This window comes from Bos indicus x Bos taurus, chromosome 1 (assembly GCF_003369695.1).
Source record: "Bos indicus x Bos taurus breed Angus x Brahman F1 hybrid chromosome 1, Bos_hybrid_MaternalHap_v2.0, whole genome shotgun sequence".
In the NCBI taxonomy this organism is placed as follows: Eukaryota; Metazoa; Chordata; class Mammalia; order Artiodactyla; family Bovidae; genus Bos; species Bos indicus x Bos taurus.
This window is the reverse complement of record NC_040076.1, coordinates 8,939,488-8,963,534: the sequence shown is the minus strand read 5'-3', so window position 1 is coordinate 8,963,534 and position 24,047 is coordinate 8,939,488.

Below are 24,047 nucleotides of genomic sequence, written 5' to 3'. Positions count from 1 at the left end.
CCTCGCTCCCCATACCATCCCTCTGGGTTGTCCCAGTGCACCAGCCCCAAGCATCCAGTATTGTGCTTCAAACCTGGACTGGCGACTCATGCATAACCTTTAAAAATAAACCATAACAACAAAGACAAGGAAATGTGTGGTTTAAAAAAAAAAACTCTGTTAAACCTTTTGTCACTGAGAAAGACACTTTTACAGTTTCTAGAATAGCAGTTAAAAGATGACAGAAGGGTAATGGAGCATTAACTATTCTTATATTAGATTGATATTTTTATGTAAATATGATTGTTGGGCTTAGGTTGAGCACAGAAGAATTGATGCTTTTGAACTGTGGTGTTGGAGAAGACACTTGAGAGTCCCTTAAACTGTGTGGATCACAAAAAACTGTGGAAAATTCTTCAAGAGATGGGAATACCAGACCTCCTGACCTGCCTCTTAAGTCTGTATGCACATCAAGAAGAAACAGTTAGAACTGGACATAGAACAACAGACTGGTTCCAAATTGGGGAAGGAGTACATCAAGGCTGTATATTATAATCCTGCTTATTTAACTTATATGAAGAGTATATCATAAGAAATGCTGGGCTAGATGAAGCACAAGCTGGAATCAAGATTGCTGGGAGAAATATAAATAACCTCAGAAACACAGATGACATCACCCTTATAGCAGAAAGTAAAGAAGAACTTAAGAACCTCTTGATGAAAGTGAAAGAGGAGAGTGAAAAAGCTGGCTTAAAACTTCAAAAAATGAAAATCATGGCATTTGGTCCCATCACTTTGTGGCAAATAGAGACGAAACAATGGAAACAGTGACAGACTTGATTTTCTTGGCCTCCAAAATCACTGCAGATGGTGACTGCAGCCATGAAATTAAAAGACACTTGCTTCTTTAAAGAAAAGCTATGAAAAACCTAGACAGCATATTAAAAAGCAGAGACATTACTTTGCCAACAAAGTCCATCTAGTCAAAGCTATGGTTTTTCCAGGAGTCACATATGGATGTGACAGTTGAACTATAAAGAAAGCTGAGAGCCAAAGAATTAATGCTTTTGAACTGTGGTGTTGGAGAAGACTCTTGAGAGTTCCTTGGACAGCAAGGAGAGCCAACCAGTCCATCCTAAAGGAAGGGAATCAATCCTGAATATTCACTGAAGGACTGATGCTGAAGCTGAAACTCCAATACTTTAGCCATCTGATGTGAAGAACTGACTCATCGGAAAAGACCCTGATGCTGGGAATGATTGAAGGCAGGAGGAGAAGGGGACGACAGAGGATGAGATGGTTGGATGGCATCACCGACTCGATGGACATGAGTTTGAGCAAGCTCTGGGAGTTGGTATTGGACAGGGAAGCCTGGCGTGCTGCAGTCCATGGGGTCACAAAGAGTCGGATACAACTGAGAGACTGTGCTTTATTTGGACTGCAAGGAGATAAAAAAAAGTCAATCCTAAAGGAAATCAACCCTGAATATTCTTTGGAAGGACTGATGCTGAAGCTAAAGCTCCAATACTTTGGCCACCTGAGGCAAAGAGCCGACTCATTGGAAAAGACCTTGATACTGGGATAGATTGAAGGCAGGAGGAGACGAGCACAACAGAGATTGAGATGGCTGGATGGCATCGCTGACTCAATGGACATGAGTTTTAGCAAACTCCAGGAGATGGTGTGGGAAGGGAAACCTAGTGTGCTGCAGTCTGTGGGGTCGCAAAGAGTTGGACATGACTTAGTAACTGAACAACAACAACAATGATTGCTATAGTAAAATTTAGTATGATATTTTATGAAAACATGTATGCATAGAGGAAGAGAAAATAAGCAGCAGCATACAGGATTGTTGACATTTTGATAGATATATTTAGAGGAAGTTATGCCAACAGCACAATGTAGAATGAATAGTAAGGTCAGTTGAATAAAGTGAAATAAGTATGGAGATTTGGTAGTAAATAGGGCACAAGTTATCCAGCTATTCTTCCCCATTTCCCTTTGCTAGACGGTCCTCTTTAGCCAGTCCTTTTTTATGATTTTATTCATGCTCATGAATTTAAAACTTAAACATTCTGATTATTCACAATTTTTATGTCCAGTTCATATAATCCAATTTACTACTAGACTTGACTATTTGGCTATCTAAAAGTCACTATAAACTCATAAGTCCAAAATTGAAATTAGTGCCATTATTCCTAAACCCAGACTCCCTACAGGACAGAGTTTCCTATCTTCATGAATAGTATGATGTGGAGATAAAAGTCAGGCAAAATGAAAAGTTTAAAGATTTCTTGATTAGAAAACTACTCATTGGTCTTTGTTGGAGATGATACATTTGGAAGATACTTTTGACTTAGGAAAGAAAAGCTAAGATGAAATTGATTTGGAGCTTTCTGATTTTGACATGACGATGAGAAATCCAAACTGCAGTATGTGAATGACTTCTGAATCTGTGGAGTGAAATGGTGAGAAAAGCTGATAGCCAAGAACATTGAGATTCAATTGAGTAACTTGAATTTGTGTTGTGGTGGCAACTTCCAGCTGTCCATGGAAGTTCTTGCCTCTTTTCTTCCTTGGTAATATAATGGGAACTGCCCACATGGTTGCCTAGCTAGACTCCATTTTTTTACCCTTCATTTAATTTACCATTCTATCAGAAAAAAACATATTAATATGACTCCTCCGTGTTCTCCCTTCTTGCATCTTGCTGATAGTTCCTGCTGATGACCTAACTTACACTGTACACCAAGGACTTAAAAATGGCAGAACCATAAGACCGATCCATACATCAGTGTCTCTTTTGCTGTCTCATACACAGGGTTATTGTTACCATCTTTCTAAATTCCATATATATGTGTTAGTATACTGTATTGGTGTTTTTCTTTCTGGTTTACTTCACTCTGTATAATAGGTTCCAGTTTCATCCATCTCATTAGAACTGATTCAAATGTATTCTTTTTAATGGCTGAGTAATACTCCATTGTGTATATGTACCACAGCTTTCTTATCCATTCATCTGCTGATGGACATCTAGGTTGCTTCCATGTCCTGGCTATTATAAACAGTGCTGCGATGAACATTGGGGTACACATGTCTCTTTCCCTTCTGGTTTCCTCAGTGTGTATGCCCAGCAGTGGGATTGCTGGATCATAAGGCAGTTCTATTTCCAGTTTTTTAAAGAATCTCCACACTGTTCTCCATAGTGGCTGTACTAGTTTGCATTCCCACCAACAGTGTAAGAGGGTTCCCTTTTCTCCACACCCTCTCCAGCATTTATTGCTTGTAGACTTATGGATCGCAGCCACTGATGTATAGATCAGTCTTATGGACTCTGTGGGAGAGGGAGAGGGTGGGGAGATTTGGGAGAATAGCATTGAAACATGTGTAATATCATGTATGAAACGAGTCGCCAGTCCAGGTTCGATACACGATACTGGATGCTTGGGGCTGGTGCACTGGGATGACCCAGAGGGAGGGTATGGGGAGGGAGGAGGGAGGAGGGTTCAGGATGGGGAACACAGGTATACCTGTGGTGGACTCATTTTGATATTTGGCAAAACTAATACAATATTGTAAAGTTTAAAAATAAAATAAAATTAAAAAAAATAAAAAGCCAAAAAAAAAATAAGGCAGAACCACAAAATGAAGGAGATAGACATTCATGATTGATGAACTATCTGACCATCCACCATGCTTTTCTTATTAGAAAGAGAAGTAAAGTTTCATTTTTTCTTTAAGTTGTTGAATTTGAAACCTCTTTGTTATAGCAGATTAATCTCTCCTACCAATGCTAAGGGGAGAGTGGATATAAAGAAAAAGTGTTTTGTGGCTCTAAGATTTACTGATTATGTGGCCTGGGATAAATGATGTAAACTCTTGATTATACTTACTATAAATAGAAACAGTTGATAAATCAACAATTTGTTTAGTGACAATGCAGGTCACTCACTGAATTGCCTAACCTTGGCTAAGTGAGCACTAAATTATAGCTGTTATTATTGTGTTTCCATTTCTACTTCTTTTCTTCTTTCTTAAAGGAAATATAAAGTGCATATGTTAATTACAGACCTTCTAATTCCTTTGATCATTATATGGCTTACTATTTGTTTTTCAACCAAGGCTTGCCAAAGATGTAGTGTATGAAGGAAATGTTAATAAATTAAATAAATGTTAATGTGATATAGAAAGTTCATTTTCCTGCTAAGTTCAACATTCTAGTTCCTATACTTTACACTGGAGCGGAGTTTTTATTAAAAAACTAAAACTCAAGAATGCCATAGATGGTATTTATCTTTAACTAGTGTAATTTTCTAGTAAAAGACTAAGAAAATGAATAGTATTAACAAGTAGCTTGCCTTTGCAAACTAATGAGGGTAAAATTCAGTTACCTTGATTCTTTATTTACCACAAAAATTATATTTAATTTTCATGTGGAATACATGAATTGCATTGTAAATATTTTTTATGAGTATATGCAATAAAAAACAGGTAGTAGTAAAACTTTTTGAGTTGTGCTATGTACTTTTTATACAGTTTTTAAATCATCAAGAGTAGTTTATTCATCTTGAATAAAAAGAATAGCATATTTCATTCGAATGTATTTGAAATATAAATTTATTGAAACAGTGACAATATATTCATATGACCTTTTGGTTTTTATTTTTGGGACTAATATACAGCCTCATTTTTCCCCAGAGGAGAATTTGTTTTCTTCTGACTAAAGGAGCACCATGTTAAAGAATGAATCTAGTATTATAGACCCATGGGATTTTCTAAAGTGGCTAGAAAATAATTAGAAATTTGAAGGTTTCACTTTCAAATTGTTTAAACACACTATCTCTATCATGAATGGGACTAATTTTCTAAACCATTCACTGTGATACTCAGAAGACTGCGAAGAAGGTAGGGAATGGTTTGGTTCTTAGTTACCTTAGTTTAAATCATGATTGAAACATTGATGGGAGACCTGAAGCAGTGACACCTCAGGCTTAATTTTGGCCCCACAGAGCAAGAGGGACACAACTTTCTCACCCTCAGACTCCCCTGAGGGGAGGATGGACTTGTGGTGGACAGAAACATAATAGAGAGCAAAGGCATATGCCCCTGACTATGAATAAAATCTTTCTAAACCAGTGAAAAGAAACACAACTTCTCCATGATATAAGGAGCATTTTCATATTGCAAAGAACCTGAAGAAGTTTCTATCAATCACTAAAAAGTATCCAATCAATTAAAAAAAAAACAACAGAAAAGCAACAATGACAAAAAGCCCACACAACATTTATGATGATTTAGGGAAACATTTAGAAGATGAACTCATATTTTGTTGGCATTTCCAGGGAAATTGACTCACATAGCTGTGAAGAATAAAATGAAAGCCATCTCTCCAACCAGAAAATCATACTGATCTTTAGAGGATTGAAGAACATTTTTAAACATAAAAAGGAGAAAACCATTCAAATATGAAGCATCAAATGTATGCAAGTTTGGGTAAAATTGGAGACTGAATTTAATCAAATTCCTTGGGGTTATAAAAAATTGAACAGATATACACTAGGAGTTGTCTAAGTTTGGTGATGCTTATAAACATTTGGCATTACTGAAAAGATAAAATATGAAAAAATGTAGAACCTGCAACTTCTGGTTCAAGAACTTGGAAGTCCCCACTCCATCCTAATAACAAGAGAAAACCTGGACAGAGTAAAAAAGTCAGCAACTCTGCTCGTATCTATAATAGAGGGAGGCCACAAGTCAAGTCACTGCTCCCTAAAATGAAAGACAGGTGAATAAACATCATGACTTCCCCAAACAAGGACTCATGAGCAAAATCTACCTTGGAATTGGTGCCAGGGAAGATTGACAGGTTGTTGGAGACTCAGTGTAGATAACCAGGAGAGTTAAAAACTCCAGGGAGATTGTCAGAACTACACCCAGGAGCTCAGCCAGGTTCTGACAGTAAATGCTGGAGAAAATTTATTTTCTGAGCATAGTTATTCTTTACAAGACCTGTCCTTAGGGACAATGAGTTAAGTGGTGCCTGTGGAAAATTCTTCAAGAGATGGAAACACCAGACCACCCTCACCTTCTTCCTGAGAAATCTGTATGCAGGTCAAGAAGCAACAGTTAGAACCTGACATGGAACAACAGACTGAATCCATATTGGGAAGAGTACATCAGGCTGTATATTGTCATCCTGCTTATTTAATTTATATGCAGTGTACATCATGAAAAATGCTGGGCTGGATGAAACACAAGCTGGAATCAAGATTGCTGGGAGAAATATCAATAACCTCAGATATGCAGATGACACCACCCTTATGGCAGAAAGTGAAGAGGAACTAAAATCCTCTTGTTGAAAGTAAAAGAGAAGAGTGAAAAAACTGGCTTAAAACTCAACATTCAAAAAGTGAAGATCATGGTATCTGGTCCCATATTTATCACTTCATGGCAAATAGATGGGGAAACATTGGAAACAGTGACAGACTTTATTTTCTTGGGCTCCAAAATCACTGCAGCCATGAAATCAAAAGAAATCCTTGGAAGAAAGCTGTGACCAACCTAGACTGTGTATTAAAAAACAGAGACAATACTTTGCCAACAAAAGTCCGTCTAGTCAAAGCTATGGTTTTCCCAGTAGTTATGTATGGATGTGAGAGTTGAACTATAAAGAAAGCTGAGCACCAAAGAATTGATACTTTTGAACCGTGGTTTTGGAGAAGACTCTTGAGAGTCCCTTGGACTGCAAGGAGATCCAAGCAGTCCAGCCTACAGGAAATCAGTCCTGAATATTCATTGGAAGGACTGATGCTAAAGTTAAAACTTCAATACTTTGGCCACCTGATGTGAAGAACAGAGTCATTAGAAATGACCCTGATGCTCAGAAAGATTTAAGGCAGGAGGAGAACGGGATGACAGAGGATGAGATGGTTGGATGGCATCACCGACTCAATGGACATGAGTTTGAGCAAGCATCAGGAGTTGGTGATGGACAGGGAAGCATGGCGTGCTGCAGTCCACGGTTTCACAAAGAGACACATGAGACTGAGTGACTGAACTGACTGTGAAAAGGCCTACCCACTCTAGCTCTTGTGTCTTACTCATGGGAGTGGGAGAAAACCCTGAGAAATTTTTGTTAAGTTCACAGTCCAGGAACATACATAAGCAAGGAGGCAATTGTTTCAATGCCACTTTGGCCACTAAAAGCTGGTGAAATGTTGGAAAAATCACTTATTCTTTCTGAATTACAGCTTCTTCATTTGTGAGGGGAGATATTTATATTTTATATCACTAAGATCTTTCTGGCTCTGAAATTTTATTTTTCACAGTGTGAAATCTATCTGCTAAATGCATTCACTTAGAAAGGAAACTCAAACTATTGTTATTTTCCTCTGTGCTCTGTGAAAGAAGTATAATTTTAAGGTTAAAATAACAGATGTTTTGTAGCTTTTAAGCAATGTGATTAAATACACTGAAGATTAACATATGCTTTATGATTTGTTGAAATATAACAAGGCAAACTCAGTAAACTTGCCTCAGTCTTTTCTGAAACCTCTTATTTTACATTTTTATAGGAACCCTCGAGTAAGACAGGTACCCCTCTGGTTGGGGAGCCAGGGATTTGGGGGGCAATTATTGACGATGGTGCTAGGACTGCCAGGAATTCAATCATGACTTGCATCTAAGCCACCTCTTTTGATTCACTTTTTATTAGTAGTAATTGTGATGCTCAACTCCTTCATATGTCTGCTGATTCTTGTGGCTTTTCAGCTGTTCCTACATTTAAGAAAAACATGGCTATTGATTGGGCACTTAAAATCAAAACAGATACTCTGTTGTTAATTCTCTTTTTCTGTTCAGGATTTCAAAAGTCATTAATAGCACAATCTGCGAATATTGTGCAGCAGTGTTTACAGAAATTTATAGAAATATCTGAAATAACAATCTGAAATTTTACATTTGCTTGTTCTTACACTAATATGAAAGTTATTTGGCTATAGTCAGTTCTGTTCTAATTTACTTTTGAATGTGAGCTAAATGAATATAAAATTGTTCCTGTTACAGTTTTATGAGTTGTTGATCATCATGACTAGTCATTGATGTAATTTCAAGATAAAGCCAGACAGCAAGGGCTGGTTACTACATTATTTGTGTGTGTGTGTGATTTTTCTTTCTTTTATTGTCAGGAAAATGACTCTTCCCCTAATATATAATAAATTGGCTGGCCAATATTTGGCAGGATTAAAAACCTTAAAATCTGAAAGAGTTTGGTCTGGTGGTCTTAGAGAATGGCTCTAACTTCCCATAAATAAGTTTTATTATTGATATTTTCTGATAAAGTCAATATATAAATTAACAGCTATATAAAACAGAAAACATTGAAAAATATGTTTTATAAACTTGCAAGACTTTTCACATTGGTGTTACATGTTTTTACAAGACCAGTGTCTGTGCAGTAAAATATATAAAATGATGGATTCCTTGTGTTCTGTCCTATTTTGCAGTAGATTTCAGTAACTGCCAAGACCACATTGGTGGGCTTATAAACGGTGATATCCACACTCCCCACCCATGGTGAATCATTTCATGGTGAGACTCATGAAGGGTGGAGAAAGTTTCAGTGTCTTGAGGCCTCTTGAAGAAAAACATACTGTGAAAGTGCAAGTTTCTTGTCCTAAAGACAATAGAAAATTTGCAAGGATTCAGTGACATGTGGTTAGTCCATCTTGAACTCATTATTAGGAACTTGAAAAAAATTAGTATGGTTTCTGCTACAGTGTTTTTTTTTTTTTAAAAACATTATGATTAAATGTATGGTTGTTTGTTTTTGTACACCCTTTTGAGTTGGTAATCTTTATAAGTAGCCTAAAAGAGAAACCTACATTCTATTTTACAGTAGAAATGTAAAATTCCTAAGGGCTCCATGCCTTATGAACTTTATATGCACTGAAATCCTAGATAGAAAAATAGTATTTAGAGAAAATTGTCAAGTGCACATAGCCTTTCATTTTGTATTTCTTTTATTCTCTTTCATTTTGTGCCCTCTCTCTGTATATATAGATACACACACATACACACACACATATATATATATATATACACATCTATATAAATTTATAGGCTTCCTTGGTGGCTCAGATGGTAAAGAATCTGCCTGCAGTCCCTGCATCAGGAAGATCCCTTGGAGAAAGGAATGGCAATCCACTCCAGTATCCTTGTCTGGAGAATTCTATGGACAGAGGAGCCAGGAGGGCTTCAGTAATGGGGTCGCATACAGTGGAATGCAACTGAGGGACTAATACACTCATACACACACACACACACACACACACACACTAGCATGCATGCTAAGTTGCTTCAGTTGTGTCCAACTCTTTGGGACTGTATGGACCGTAACTTGCCAGGCTCCTCTGTCCATGGGATTCACTAGGCAAGAACACTGGAGTGGACTGCCATGCCTTCTTTAACGGGATCTTCCCCACCTAGGGATCAAACCTGCATCTTTTAAGTCTCCTGCATTGGCAGGTGGATTCTTTACAACTAGTGCATAAGATCTAAATGAATTAGAATTTATACTTGTTTTTCATGTTTCAGAAGACTCAATATGGTTAAGATATCAAATCTTCTGAAAATGGCCTATAAATGCATTTCATTCTCAATTAAAACCTTAGAAGGAATTTCTGAACAATTTGATTCTGAATGGAAATGTAAATGACCAATAATAATCAAAGCAACTTAGGAAAAAACAAAAATAGAGGATGAACAGTACCTGATTTCAAGACAACATAAATCTGCATTAATCGAGAAAATTTAGTACTTAAAAGTAAATATCTAAATCAGTTGAAGAGTATAGAAAGTTTATAAATAAACCCACAAATACGGACAGAGACATACATACATACATAGACAATTCAGAGGAGAAAGATTTACTTTTTTCAACAAATGTTAAGGGAACAAATTGATCTCAGTGTGTTAGTTTGCTAGGGCTGTCATATAAAATTTTATGAACCAAGAGACAATAGAAATTTATTTCTCACAGGTTGGAGCATAAAAGTCTAAGGTCAAGTTGTTAGGAGGGTTAGTTCCTTCTGAAGTCTCTCTCCTTAACTTGTGGATGGCTGTCTTTTTCTGCTTTCTTCACAAGGTCTTCCCACTATGTTTGTGGTGTCCTAGTCCCGAAGATCCTCTGGAGAAGGAAATGGCAACCCACTCCAGTATTCTTGCCTGGAAAATCTCATGGATGGAGTCTGGTAGGCTACAGTCCATGGGGTCACAAAGAGTCGGACACAACTGAGTGACTTCTCTTCACTTCAATCTCTTTTCATTAGAGCACGCCCTTATCACCCCCTTTTTTTAACCTTAATTACCTCTTTAAGGACACAGTCTCCAAGTACAGTCACATTCCGAGGTTCTGGGGGGTTAAAACTTAAACATATGGATTTTGGGAGCATTCACTTCAGTCCATGACAATATCCATTTGCAAACAAGTGAATTTCATTCTATACCAAAATATCTGCCCACAGAAAGATTTGCAGGTTATATGTTTATAGCAGCATTATTCATAATTGCCCCAAACTGGAAACAACCTAAATCCCCCTCAGTAGGTGAATGGATAAAAATTTTGTTATATTCTTACAATGGATTACTATTCAGCAATAAAACAAATGAACAACTGATACATGCTACATCATGGCTGACCCTCAAAACCGCTGTGCCAAGTGAACAAAGCTAGGCATAAGAGAACACATATTTTATGATTCTATTTATACTAAATGTCTATAAAAAGCAAATTTATAGACCAGAAACTAAATGAGTAGTCGCCTGAGGCTGAGGGTGGGAATAGGGATTAACTGTAAATGGCTACGAGAGATCTTGTTAGAGGAGACTGTAAAAATGTTCTAAAACTGATTTATGGTGATAATTGCATCAGTTGATAATGTTCCGAATAAGATATATTGATGGCAAATATATAATAACTAAGTGTATTAGTCATTAGGCAAATGAAAAGTAAACCTTAATAAGATATCACTACACACCTATTGAAATGGCTATATTTAGAATGACTGGACATGTTAATCATTGGCAGTGATGCGGAGGAATTGGAACACTGACACTCTGTTGGTGGAAACAGAAAATGCTACAATTGCATTGGAAAAAAGTTTGGCAGTTTCCTTTAAAAATAGATGTGTAGCTTTTACAAGATCCAGCTATCCACTCCCAGGTGCTTGTCCCAAGGAAATGAAAACTTACATCCATACAAAAAAAAAACTGTATACAAGTGTTTGAGTAGCTTTATTTGTAATAACTAAAAACTGAAAATAATCCATCACATGGATTAACAAATGGTGATATAACCTAATAATGGAAGAACACACTGAATGAAAAAAAAATCATCTATTGATAAATTTAACAACATGGTGAAAGTCACTCAAGCAGTGTCCAGCTGTTTGCAACCACGTGGACTAGGCAGTCCATGGAATTCTCCAGGCCAGAACACTGAGTGAGTAGCCTTTTCCTTCTCCAGGGGATCTTCCCAACCCAGGGATTGAACCCAGGTATCCCACAGTGCAGGTGGATTTTTTTATCAGCTGAGCCACAAGGGAAGCTCTTAACAATGTAGGCGGATCACAAAATAATTATACTGAGTGAAAGGAGCCACATACATAGCAACAACATCAAGCAATTTGTTGCTATTCTGTCGCCTAGCCATGCCTGACTCTTTGTGACCCCATGGACTGCAGCACGCCAGGCTTCCCTGTCCATCACCATCTCCTGGAGCTTCCTCAAACTCATGTCCATTGAATCGGTGATGCCATCCAAACATCTCATCCAGACATCTCATCCAGACATCTCATCCTCCTCCCCTTTTCCTCCTGCCCTCAATTTTTCCCAGCATCAGGGTCTTTTCTAATGAGTCGGCTCTTTGCATCAGGTGGCTAAACTATTGCAGCTTCAGCTTCAGCATTGGTCCTTCCAATGAATATTCAGGATTGATTTCCTTTAGGATTGACTGGTTTGATCACCTTCCAGTTCAAGAGACTCTCAACAGTCTTCTCCAACACCTCAGTTCAAAAGAATCTATTCTTCTGTGCTCAGCCTTCTACATGGTCCAACTCTCACCTCCATACTGAGTACTGGAAAAACCATAGCTTTGACTATACAGACCTTTGTTGGCAAAGTAACATCTCTTCTTTACTACACGGACAAACTTGCTGCTGTTGCTGCTGCTGCTGCTGCTGCTGCTGCTGCTAAGTCGCTTCAGTCGTGTCCGTCTCTGTGCGACCCCATAGACGGCAGCCCACCAGGCTCCCCCGTCCCTGGGATTCTCCAGGCAAGAACACTGGAGTGGGTTGCCATTTCCTTCTCCAGTGCATGAAAGTGAAAAGTGAAAGTGAAGTCGCTCAGTCGTGTTCGACTCTTATCGACCCCATGGACTGCAGCCTACCAGGCTCCTCCATCCATGGGATTTTCCAGGCAAGAGTACTGGAGTGGGGTGCCATTGCCTTCTCCGACAAACCTAGACAGTGTATTAAAAAGTAGAGACATTACTTTGCCTGCAAAGTTCAGTATAGTCACAGTCTAATCAAGAGTGACAGAAATTATGTAAGGGAATTCCTGGTTTGGGAAGGGTGAAAGCAAGATTGATGAGGTAACTTATAAGTGATGAATATATTAACCATCTTAATACTGGATAGTGTATTAGTCAGGGTTCTTCATCGAAACAAAACTAGTAGAATGTGTGTTTGTGTTGTGTGTGCATAAAGAAAACTTATTATAGGAATTGGCTGAGACAGTTATGGGAGCTAAATTCCACAGTTTTCAAGCTGGAGACCCAGGAAAGCTGATAGTGTAATTTAGCCCAAATTGTAATGTCTGATGATTGGGAACATCCTTGTCCAAACACAGGAGAAGATGAATGTCTCAGCCCTAATAGACCAAATCATCCTTCCTCTTCCAGGCCCTCAGGGTTTGCCAGTGCCCACCAGCATTGGTGAGATTAAATCTTCTTTCTTCAGTCTACCAACAATGTATTGCGTAACAATGCAAGGACACCCAGACCTAAACCTAAACAAAATATTCATTTCAGTTTTTTGTTTGTTTTTATACAAACTCATTCTGTGCCAGTGGCCATACTAAGGGTAGTGAAAATATACCCTTCAGGTCAGTTGCTCAGTTGTGTCTGACTCCTTGTGACTCCATGAACTGCAGCACCCCAGGCTTCCCTGTCCATCACCAACTCCTGAAGTTCACTCAAACTCACTTCCATCGAGTCGGTGATGCCATCCAGCCATCTCATCCTCTGTCGTCCCCTTCTCCTCCTGCCCCCAATTCCTCCCAGCATCAGAGTCTTTTCCAATGAGTCAACTCTTCCCATGAGTCGGCCAAAGGATTGGAGTTTCAGCTTTAGCATCAGTCTTCCAATGTACACCCAGGACTGATCTCCTTGAGGATGGACTGGTTGGATCTCCTTGCAGTCCAAAGGACTCTCAAGAGTCTTCTCCAACACCACAGTTCAAAAGCATCAATTCTTTGGTGCTCAGCTTTCTTTATAGTCCAACTCTCACATGAATATATGACCGCTGGAAAAACCATAGCCTTGACTAGACAGACCTTTGTTGGTGAAGTAATGTCTCTGCTTTTCAATATGCTGTCCAGGTTGGTCATAACTTTCCTTCCAAACAGTAAGCGTATTTTAACTTCATGGCTGCAATCACCATCTGCAGTGACTTTGTAGTCCCCCCAAAATAAGATCTGTCACTGTTTCCATTGTTTCCCCATCTATTTGGTGTGAACACATGGGACTGGATGCCATGATCTTCATTTTTTGAATGTTGAGTTTTAAGCCAACTTTTTCATTCTCCTCTTTCACTTTCATCAAGAGGCTCTTCAGTTCTTCGCTTTCTGCCACAGGGGTGGGTGGTGTCTTCTGCATATCTGAGGTTATTAATATTTCTCCCAGCAATTTTGATTCCAGCTTGTGCTTCCTCCAGCCCAACATTTCTCATGATGTACTCTGCATATAAGCTAAATAAACAGGGTGACAATATACAGCCTCGATGTACTCCTTTTCCTATTTGGAACCAGTCTGTTGTTCCATATCCAGTTCTAACTGTTGCTTCCTGACCTGCGTACAGGTTTCTCAAGAGGCAGGTCAGGTGGTCTGGTATTCCCATCTCTTGAAGAATTTTCCACAGTTGATTGTGATCCACACAGTCAAAGGCTTTGGCATCATCACTAAAACAGAAATAGATATTTTTCTGGAACTCTCTTGCTTTTTCGATGATCCAGTGGATGTTGGCAATTTGATCTCTGGTTCCTCTGCCTTTTCTAAAACCAGCTTGAACATCTGAAAGTTCACAGTTCACTTATTGCTGAAGCCTGGCTTGGAAAATTTTGAGCATTACTTCATTAGCGTGTGAGATGAGAGCAATTGTGCGGTAGTTTGGACATTCTTTGTCATTTCCTTTCTTTGGGATTGGAATTAAAACTGACCTTTTCCAGTCCTGTGGCCACTGCTGAGTTTTCCAAATTTGCTGGCATATTGAGTGCAGCACTTTCACAGCATCATCTTTCAGGATTTGAAAAAGCTCAATTGGAATTCCATCACCTCCATTAGCTTTGTTCATAGAGATGCTTCCTAAGGCCCACTTGACTTCACACTCCAGGATGTCTGGCTCTAGGTGAGTGATCACACCATCATGATTATCTGGGTCGTGAAGATCTTTTTTGTATAGTTCTTCTGTGTATTCTTGCCACCTCTTCTTAATGTCTTCTGCTTCTGTTAGGTCCATACCATTTCTGTCCTTTATTGAGTCCATCTTTGCATGAAATGTTCTCTTGGTATCTCTAATTTTCTTAAAGAGATCTCTTGTCTTTGTCATTCTATTGTTTATCTCTTTGCATTGATCGCTGAGGAAGGCATTCTTGAGTTGGCTTTCTCAAAAATAGATACACAAAAGGCCATCAGGTCCATGAAGACAGGCTCAAGATTACTAGGTAATGCAAATTAAAACATCAATGAGATATCATTTCATTCCTGAGAAAATGACCATCACCAAAAAAGAAGAGATCACGAATGCTGATGTGTATGTGGAGGAGAGGAACCCAGGCATTGTTGGCACCATTATTGGTACAGCTTTTATAAAAGCAGTATGGAATTTCCTCAAATAATTAAAAATAAGTGAAGTATATCAGTTATGTCCTACTGTTTGTGACCTCATGGACTGTAGCCCACTATGCTCCCCCATCCATGGAACTTTTTATAATTAAAAATAGAACTATGACAAAAGCCAGCAACTCCATTTATGGGAATATATGCAAAATAATTGAAAACACTAATTCAAAAAGGTATCTGCATTCCCATGCTCATAGCAGTATTATCTACAATAGCCAAGACATGGAAACAATGTAAGTGTCTCTTGATGGATGAATAGATAAAGAAATTGTGATTATATGTATAATGGAACATTATTCAGCCATAAGAAGGTAAGGAATCCTTCCATTTGCAACAACATGGTTGGATCTTGAAGGCATTATGTTAAGGGAAATAAGTCAGACAAAGAGAGACAAATACTGTATGATTTCACTTATATCTGAAATTTAAATACAAACATAAAACAAACAAACAAAGCACTCATAGCAAAAGAGATTAGATTAGTTATCAGAAGTGGCAAGTGACTGAAGGGGAATTGAAGGAAGGTGGTCAAAAGATACAAACTTCTAGCTGTAAGATAATTAAGGATGTACTGTACAATACCATGATTATAGCCAACTATGCTTCAGGATATATAGAAAAGAGAATAAATCCTAAAACTTCTCATCACAAGAATTCCCCCCCACCTTTGCTCTTTCTTTCTTTCTTTTCTTTTTATTGTATCTGTATGAGAAGATGAATATTAGCTGACCTACTTCAATCATTTCACAAAATATGCATATCAAACTATCATGCTGTATGCCTTAAACTTGTAGAGTCAATTATTTCTCTAAAACAGGAGAAAAGAAAAATCTCAGTTTCATCACTTGAAAATATTCATGTTTCTTTAGTCCTGTATATAGTTTGTATCCTGCTCTCTTTTGTGTGAACTATGCTATTCCAAATCCTGAAAGATGATGCTGTGAAAGTGCTGCACTCAATATGCCAGCAAATTTGGAAAACTCAGTAGTGGCCACAGGACTGGAAAAGGTCAGTTTTCATTCCAATCCCAAAGAAAGGCAATGCCAAAGAATGCTCAAACTACCACACAATTGCACTCATCTCACACGCTAGTAAAGTAATGCTCAAAATTCTCCAAGCCAGGCTTCAGCAATATGTGAACTGTGAACTTCCTGATATTCAAGCTGGTTTTAGAAAAGGCAGAGGAACCAGAGATCAAATTGCCAACATCCGCTGGATCATGAAAAAAGCAAGAGAGTTCCAGAGAAACATCTATTTCTGCTTTAGTGATGATGCCAAAGCCTTTGACTGTGTGGATCACAATCAACTGTGGAAAATTCTGAAAGAGATGGGAATACCAGACCACCTGATCTGCCTCTTGAGAAATTTGTATGCAGGTAAGGAAGCAACAGTTAGAACTGGATATGGAACAACAGACTGGTTCCAAATAGGAAAAGGAGTACATCGAGGCTGTATATTGTCACCCTGTTTATTTAACTTATATGCAGAGCACATCATGAGAAATGTTGGGCTGGAGGAAGCACAAGCTGGAATCAAGATTGCTGGGAGAAATATCAATAACCTCAGATATGCAGATGACACCACCCTTATGGCAGAAAGTGAAGAGGAACGAAAAAGCCTCTTGATGAAAGTGAAAGTGGAGAGTGAAAAAGTTGGCTTAAAGCTCAACATTCAGAAAATGAAGATCATGGCATCCAGTCTCACCTCTTCATGGGAAATAGATGGGGAAACAGTGGAAACAGTGTCAGACTTTATTTTTCTGGGCTCCAAAATCACTACAGATGGTGACTGCAGCCATGAAATTAAAAGACGCTTACTCCTTGGAAGGAAAGTTATGACCAACCTAGATAGCATATTCAAAAGCAGAGACATTACTTCACCAACAAAGGTTCGTCTAGTCAAGGCTATGGTTTTTCCTGTGGTCATGTATGGATGTGAGAGTTGGACTGTGAAGAAGGCTGAGCGCCAAAGAATTGATGCTTTTGAACTGTGGTGTTGGAGAAGACTCTTGAGAGTCCCTTGGACTGCAAGGAGATCCAACCAGTCCATTCTGAAGGAGATCAGCCCTGGGATTTCTTTGGAAGGAATGATGCTGAAGCTGAAACTCCAGTACTTTGGCCACCTCATTCAAAGAGTTGACTCATTGGAAAAGACTCTGATGCTGGGAGGGATTGGGGGCAGGAGGGGAAGGGGACGACAGAGGATGAGATGGCTGGATGGCATCACTGAGTCGATGGACGTGAGTCTGAGTGAACTTCTGGAGTTGGTGATGGACAGGGAGGCCTGGCGTGCTGCGATTCATGGGGTCGCAAAGAGTCGGACACGACTGAGTGACTGATCTGATCTGATCTGATATTAAAAAAGAAGTGGATTTTATATTTATGTGTTCACTGATTTTCTTTTTAAATATATAAGAGCTGAAAATCATATATATCAGGTTTTTTTGCACAAGACACGGGGAAAAGAGTTGTGAATTCAACAGCTTATGTTCCTAAGGAGTTTGATGGCTAATGGTTTAGACAAATATTTAGATTGTTGTTGCTCAGTCATCATGCTGTGTCCAAGTCTTTGCAGCCTCGTGGACTGTAGCATGCCAGGCTCCTCTGTCTTTCACTGTCTCCTGGAGTTTGCGCAAATTCATGTAATTGAATCCATCCTATCAAAGGATTCAATTCATGTCCATTGAATCCTTAGTTACCTGTAATAAAGTTTCAGAGTGACTACTATGGAGCACAGAAGAGGAAGTAGCTAACTCTCCACTGAAGAGTATGTTAGAGAGTAGGTCTTGCTTAGAAAGGTTTGAGAAGCAGATTGTTGAACTGAGTCTTGAACACTGAGTTTTTACCAGATGGATGAAGGTTGAAGGGGATTAGCCACTGAGGAAGAAAAGCATTACAAAAAATAGATGTATGATGGTGACTGAGATGTTTCAGGGACCAGAAGGCAGAGTATTATATGGGACTGTGGTGTTTATTAGAGGCCCCTAAAGCAGGAAAAGAATAGATATGAAATGGCCCTGTCTGTGACACTAAAGCATTTGGAATTTGTGTGGTGCACTCTATGCTTGGATAGCCACTGAAGACTCTAATTAAAGAAAGAAGAATGGGTTTCAGAATGAGATCTGTGTGACATGTGAAGATAAATACAGAGCATGGACCAAAAGAAGGCAGAAAATACACACATAATGACTATTTTGTTAATCTAAGGAAAATTAAGATAGTGACAGTGAGAATGGAGAGCAGGGGCTGTCTCTGAGGTATTTTAAGAGCATAGAATTAGTAGGTTGGCTTGGTGGGGCAATGGGGGTATCGAGAAGCTGGTAAGGAACAGAAGGGAGTCATTATGACTCCTGGATTCCTGATCTTTGAAAAGCAGGTATAGCTGAAATATGTAAGATATGAAAATTCCTTTGTTTTATGTCATTTTATTGAAGAGTTCTTGGTTTTCTTAGCCCATTCTTCACACCAATCTATTCAATTCACTGATCAAAATCTAAAGCAGAAGAAATATATACAGGTTTCCCAAAAGTAAGGCGATTAAATTGCAACTGGCCTCTGACTATAACAATATCCCATTATGTTCATTATCTTATCTTAAGGTGGAGTCATTCTTTATGTAAATTCCCAAATACTAACTTTTCTTATTTACTTTATATACTATTACTGTATGGGCTTCCCATGTAGCTCAGTGGTAAAGAATCTGCCTGACAATGCAGGAGACTTAAACGTTCAGTCCCTGGATCAGGAAGATCTCCTAGAAAAGGAAATAACAATCCATTCCCATGTTCTTGCCTGGAAAATTCCATAGACAGAAGAGTAAGTAGTGGGCTACAGTGCAAGGGATCACAAAGACAACAATTTAGTTACTGAACACTCCTGCACTATGACTATATGTGTTAAGAGTCTTAACTTTAGGATGAGTGGATAGAAATTACCCTCAAATATAAATTGCATGAGCTTGAGGATGATATTCCAGCATTAAACACAAGGCTTCACATAAACAGTCTTGTTGATTGAATGAATGAACAAATAAGTTAAAGAAAGAATTATACAATAATAAACTCATTGTTTCATAATGCCAATAGGTTGCTCAGTCTGTTGGGATTTATTTAGAAATGAAATTTCTTTACAATACTATAATAGCAAAAACATTCAGTTCAATTTGGTTTTCCAGCTACCAATCCTCTGCTCTCTAAATGCAATCTATATTATGTCTGTAGCCTGGTATTCTTTATTCACCAAATATAAATAATGTTTTCAGAAATTGTTTGGAAGCTGACCCAGTGGGCAAGCACTCTGAATTACTTTAGATAGAACCTCATTTTAAGAAATGCACATATTAACTTAGATAGCACATTTCCTCCTTTATTTTGTCCCGTCACCCCATGGGCTATTGCCTGGAAGGATTCCAAAGCAATTCCGAATACTAACATGCAGAATTTTATGTGAAACTTACCTAGGACAAAGGCTTCTTGTATTTTTTTCAATGATCACTTTCTTTCATAGCCTGGCACATAAAAGATGGAGACTTTTCTGCCTCTATTCCTGAATAATGGATTTTAGAAACATATTAGACATCTCCAACATAATATAAACCAAGGGAGTATGTGGTAGAATATCTTAGAAAGGCCCTGCCAATAAACACAAAGAATTAATCAGCCCACACTTTTGTTTTATTAGCCTACCCTCTCCCATGAGATATAGTGGTAGTAAACTTAATTCATCCAACATTCTTTAATACTTGCCAGATAAGAAGGGCTCCTTGCCTCTACTTTGGTGACAGGTTGATAGTTGCATTCTGGAAACATTTGTCCAGATCCAAGAGCTTGGGTTCAATGCAATTTATTTACTTGGGAGTCTTTTGGCAGGAAGTGCTATACCCTTACCTGGCAGAAGGGGAGAGGGTGGGGGACTTTTCTTCATTTTAAATTGTGCTTCATTTTAAATTCACTCTGAAGGAGAATAACTACAGAGCATAACTAAGAAGGATTATTTACAGACCTTACAAAGTAGGGTTAAAAATAGCCTCACCCTAGCATCTGAGATGGAATTTGATTATCCTACATGTCTTAAGGATTTTTTTCCCCAACTTTTAGCTACTTTTGGGGGGCCCTCCATTTTTATTTGAATTTTTATTGTAAGCCAGACACAGAATCATAACTCCAGCTTTGGATGCTCTTTTGATGCTATGAAGCTTACATTCATATTTCAGGCCCATAGAGCTATAATTATATATCTTCTCTGTTTCACATCAGAGATGTTCTCTAGGCATGGATGGAGAAAACTTAACCACGTCCCTCTTGCACTGGGGTGCATATTCCTTTATTAGGAGGCCTTGGAGCTCCAATTTAGAGACATTTCTACACCTACTGTGCATTTCTGACAAAAGGAATCATAGATGGCTCTTTCTGCTTCTTGTTTTGTATTGTCTGCTCTCAGTTCAGTTCAGTTCAGGCACTCAATCATTTCTGACTCTTTGCAAAACCCATGGGCTACAGGCTACAGAATGCCAGGCTTCCATGTTCATCACCAACTCCCAGAGCTTGCTCAAACTCATGTCCATCAAGTCGGTGATGCCATCCAACCATCTCACCCTCTGTCATCTCCTTCTCCTCCTGCCTTCAATCATTCCCAGCATTAGGGGCTTTTTCAATGAATCAGTTCTTTGCATCAGGTGGCGAAAGTTTGCAACTTCAGCTTCAGCATCAGTCCTTCCAGTGAATATTCAGGACTGATTTCCTTTAGGATTGACTTGTTGGATCTCCTTGCAGTCCAGGGGACTCACAAGGGTCTTCTCCAACATCACAGTTCAAAAGCATCTATTCTTTGGCACTCAGCTTTCTTCATGGTCCAACTCTCACATCCATATATGACTACTGGAAAAACCATAGCTTTGACTAGACAGACCTTTGTCGGCAAAGTAATGTCTCTACCTTTTAATATGCTATCTAGGTTGGTCATAACTTTTCTTCCAAGGAGAAAACATCTTTTAATTTCATGGCTGCAGTCACCATCTGCAGTGATTTTGGAGTCCCCCCAAAAAAGTCTGTCACTGTTTCCCTTGTTTCCTTATCTATTTGGTGTGAAGGCATGGGAGAGGATGCCATGATCTTCATTTTGTGAATGTTGAGTTTTAAGCCAACTTTTTCACTCTCCTCTTTCACTTTCATCAAGAGGCTCTTTAGTTCTTCTTCACTTTCTGCCACAAGAGTGGTGTCTTCTGCATATCTGAGGTTATTGATATTTCTCCCGGCAATCTTGATTCCAGCTTGTGCTTCCTTCAGCCCAGCGTTTCTCATGATGTACTCTGCATATAAGTTAAATAAGCAGGATGACAATATACAGCCTTGACGTACTCCTTTTCCTATTTGGAATCAGTCTATTGTTCCATGTTCAGTTCTAACTGTTGCTTCCTGACCCGCATACAGGTTTCTTAAGAGGCAGGTCAGGTGGTCTGGTATTCCCATCCCTTTCAGAATTTTCCACAGTTAATTGTGATCCCTACAGTCAAAGGCTTTGGCATCGTCACTAAAGCAGAAATAGATGTTTTTCTGGAACTCTCTTGCTTTTTCGATGATCCAGTGGATGTTGGCAATTTGATCTCTGGTTCCTCTATCTTTTCTAAAACCAGCTTGAACATCTGGAAGTTCACAGTTTATGTATTATTGAAGCCTGGCTTGGAGAATTTTGAGCATTACTTTACTAGTGTGTGAGATGAGTGCAATTGTGTGGTAGTTTGAACATTCTTTGGCATTTCCTTTCTTTGAGATTGGAATGAAAACTGACCTTTTCCAGTCCTGTGGCCACTGCTGAGTTTTCCAAATTTGCTGACATATTGAGTGCAGCACTTTCATAGCATTGTCTTTTAGAATTTGAAATAGCTCAACTGGAGTCCCATCACCTCTACTAGCTTTGTTCGTAGTGATGCTTCCTAAGGCCCACTTGACTTCACATTCCAGGATGTCTGGCTCTAGGTGAGTGCGAATGATCACACCATCATGATTATCTGGGTCATGAAGATCTTTTTTGTACATCTATGTTCAAATTTTATATTTTTGAAAATATGTAATCTTCATAAAACCCTTGCTTGATTTTTCATATTCTATATCAAAGTTTAGCAAAATATAGTCCTAGGGTCAAATCTTGGCCTGCTGCTAATTTTTGTGTAGCTTTTGGGTTAGTAGTATTTTTAAATAACTTTAAATATTTACATTTTTATTGGATATATACATATATATATATATATAATCCAAAATCTTTACTATATCGTCTTTTCTGAAAATACTTTCTGTTCTCTGTTTAGACATTGGACTAAAGGACAAATATCCAGCCCAGTACAGCCAACACACAATAATAAATTATTTTCTACAATATGTGGTTTTAATAGGGTTGTTTGTTGGTTCCCTTAGGGTAAGGATCTTGCGTGAATTTTTTCCTGTATCATCTCTGTGAGGGTGCCTGTTCTTTCCTTCCTTATGTGGTCTTATAAGTCCACACACATTGAGGTCACGAGTGTTCTCCCTCGTATTAAATCTAAAAACGTCTCTCATGTTTTCAAGAGCTCATCTTATTTGCTTCTTTAATAAAATTTGCTGTTCTGATGGTATTACTATCTCTCTTTCTGTATCTGAGAGAAATGAAGAGAAAGAATATGTGACTGTTTTTCAGGGATTGGCCCATCATCCTTAAGACAGTGTCAAAATTATAGGTCATGACTTAGCCATAAAAGAAAATAGTAAAATAATGCCATTTGCAGCAACATGGATGATATAGAGATGATCATAGTAAGTGAAATATATCAAAGACAAATAGCATATGATATCATTTGTATATGGAACCTAATAAAAATGATGGACAAAACAGAGACACACAGATTTCAAAATCTAATTTATGGTTACCAAAGGGGAAACATGGGGGAAAGTGATAAATTGGGAGATGGAGATTAACATATACATACTATTTACAATATATAGAATAGATAGCTACTAAGGACCTACTGTATAACAAGAGAAGTCTACTGTAATAATCTATATGAGGAAAAGAAAGAGAATGGATATGACTCACATTGCTGTACACCTGAAACTTAACGCAACATTGTAAGTCAACTTTATTCCAATAAATTAAAAAAAAAAAAAAGATCCTTAGAAGCTAATGCTTAAGTTAATACCCATATAATGCCTATTTTTTTTACTCACTGAATCTGAATCTGAATGTCAGTTTCCTGATGGGAAAAGTGGGAATTACAATATTTACTGTTCAAGTTTATGTATTTTTGCTTTGTGTTTTCTTTTGATGACTATATTAGAAATGTACTTGTTTTTCCTGTTATCGCCCCTGGGAAGTTTGGCATTCATTCACATTGACTGGTGACTTGTAGTATTGTAGTCTAATTCTAACAATTCACTAGTTTGAGAAGAAAACTTTTTCCCCACCTCTGATTTCTTATATCCTTATTAAGAAAGTGTATTTGTGTAAAACCTATCATTTTAAAATTGAAAATAATGCTTTTTACAAAATTGCCTTACTCCCAGTCACTTCTAAAACAAGTTTAATCTTTCAGGGCTAAAAATCTTATTTTCTTTTGTTGCTTAAGTGCCGGAAGAGCCATGAAGAGCTAGGTCATGAATACTTTCTTCAGTCATATCATTTTGGAATATTTTAAAAAGATGGGCACATATAATACATTTTCAGAGTTGTTATTTATTTTAAATCTTGAATAAATTTTTACCCCATGAAAAATTAGTTAGATCATCTGCTTTAAGGGGCAGTATCTTTTATAGTCAGTAAACCAAAGCAAAACAAATTTGTTGTACATGTAAAAATACTAATGATGAGAGAAAAGATATTTTAAAAGATTTGCTCTGATAAACTCAGAAAATTTTAAATATGATAGA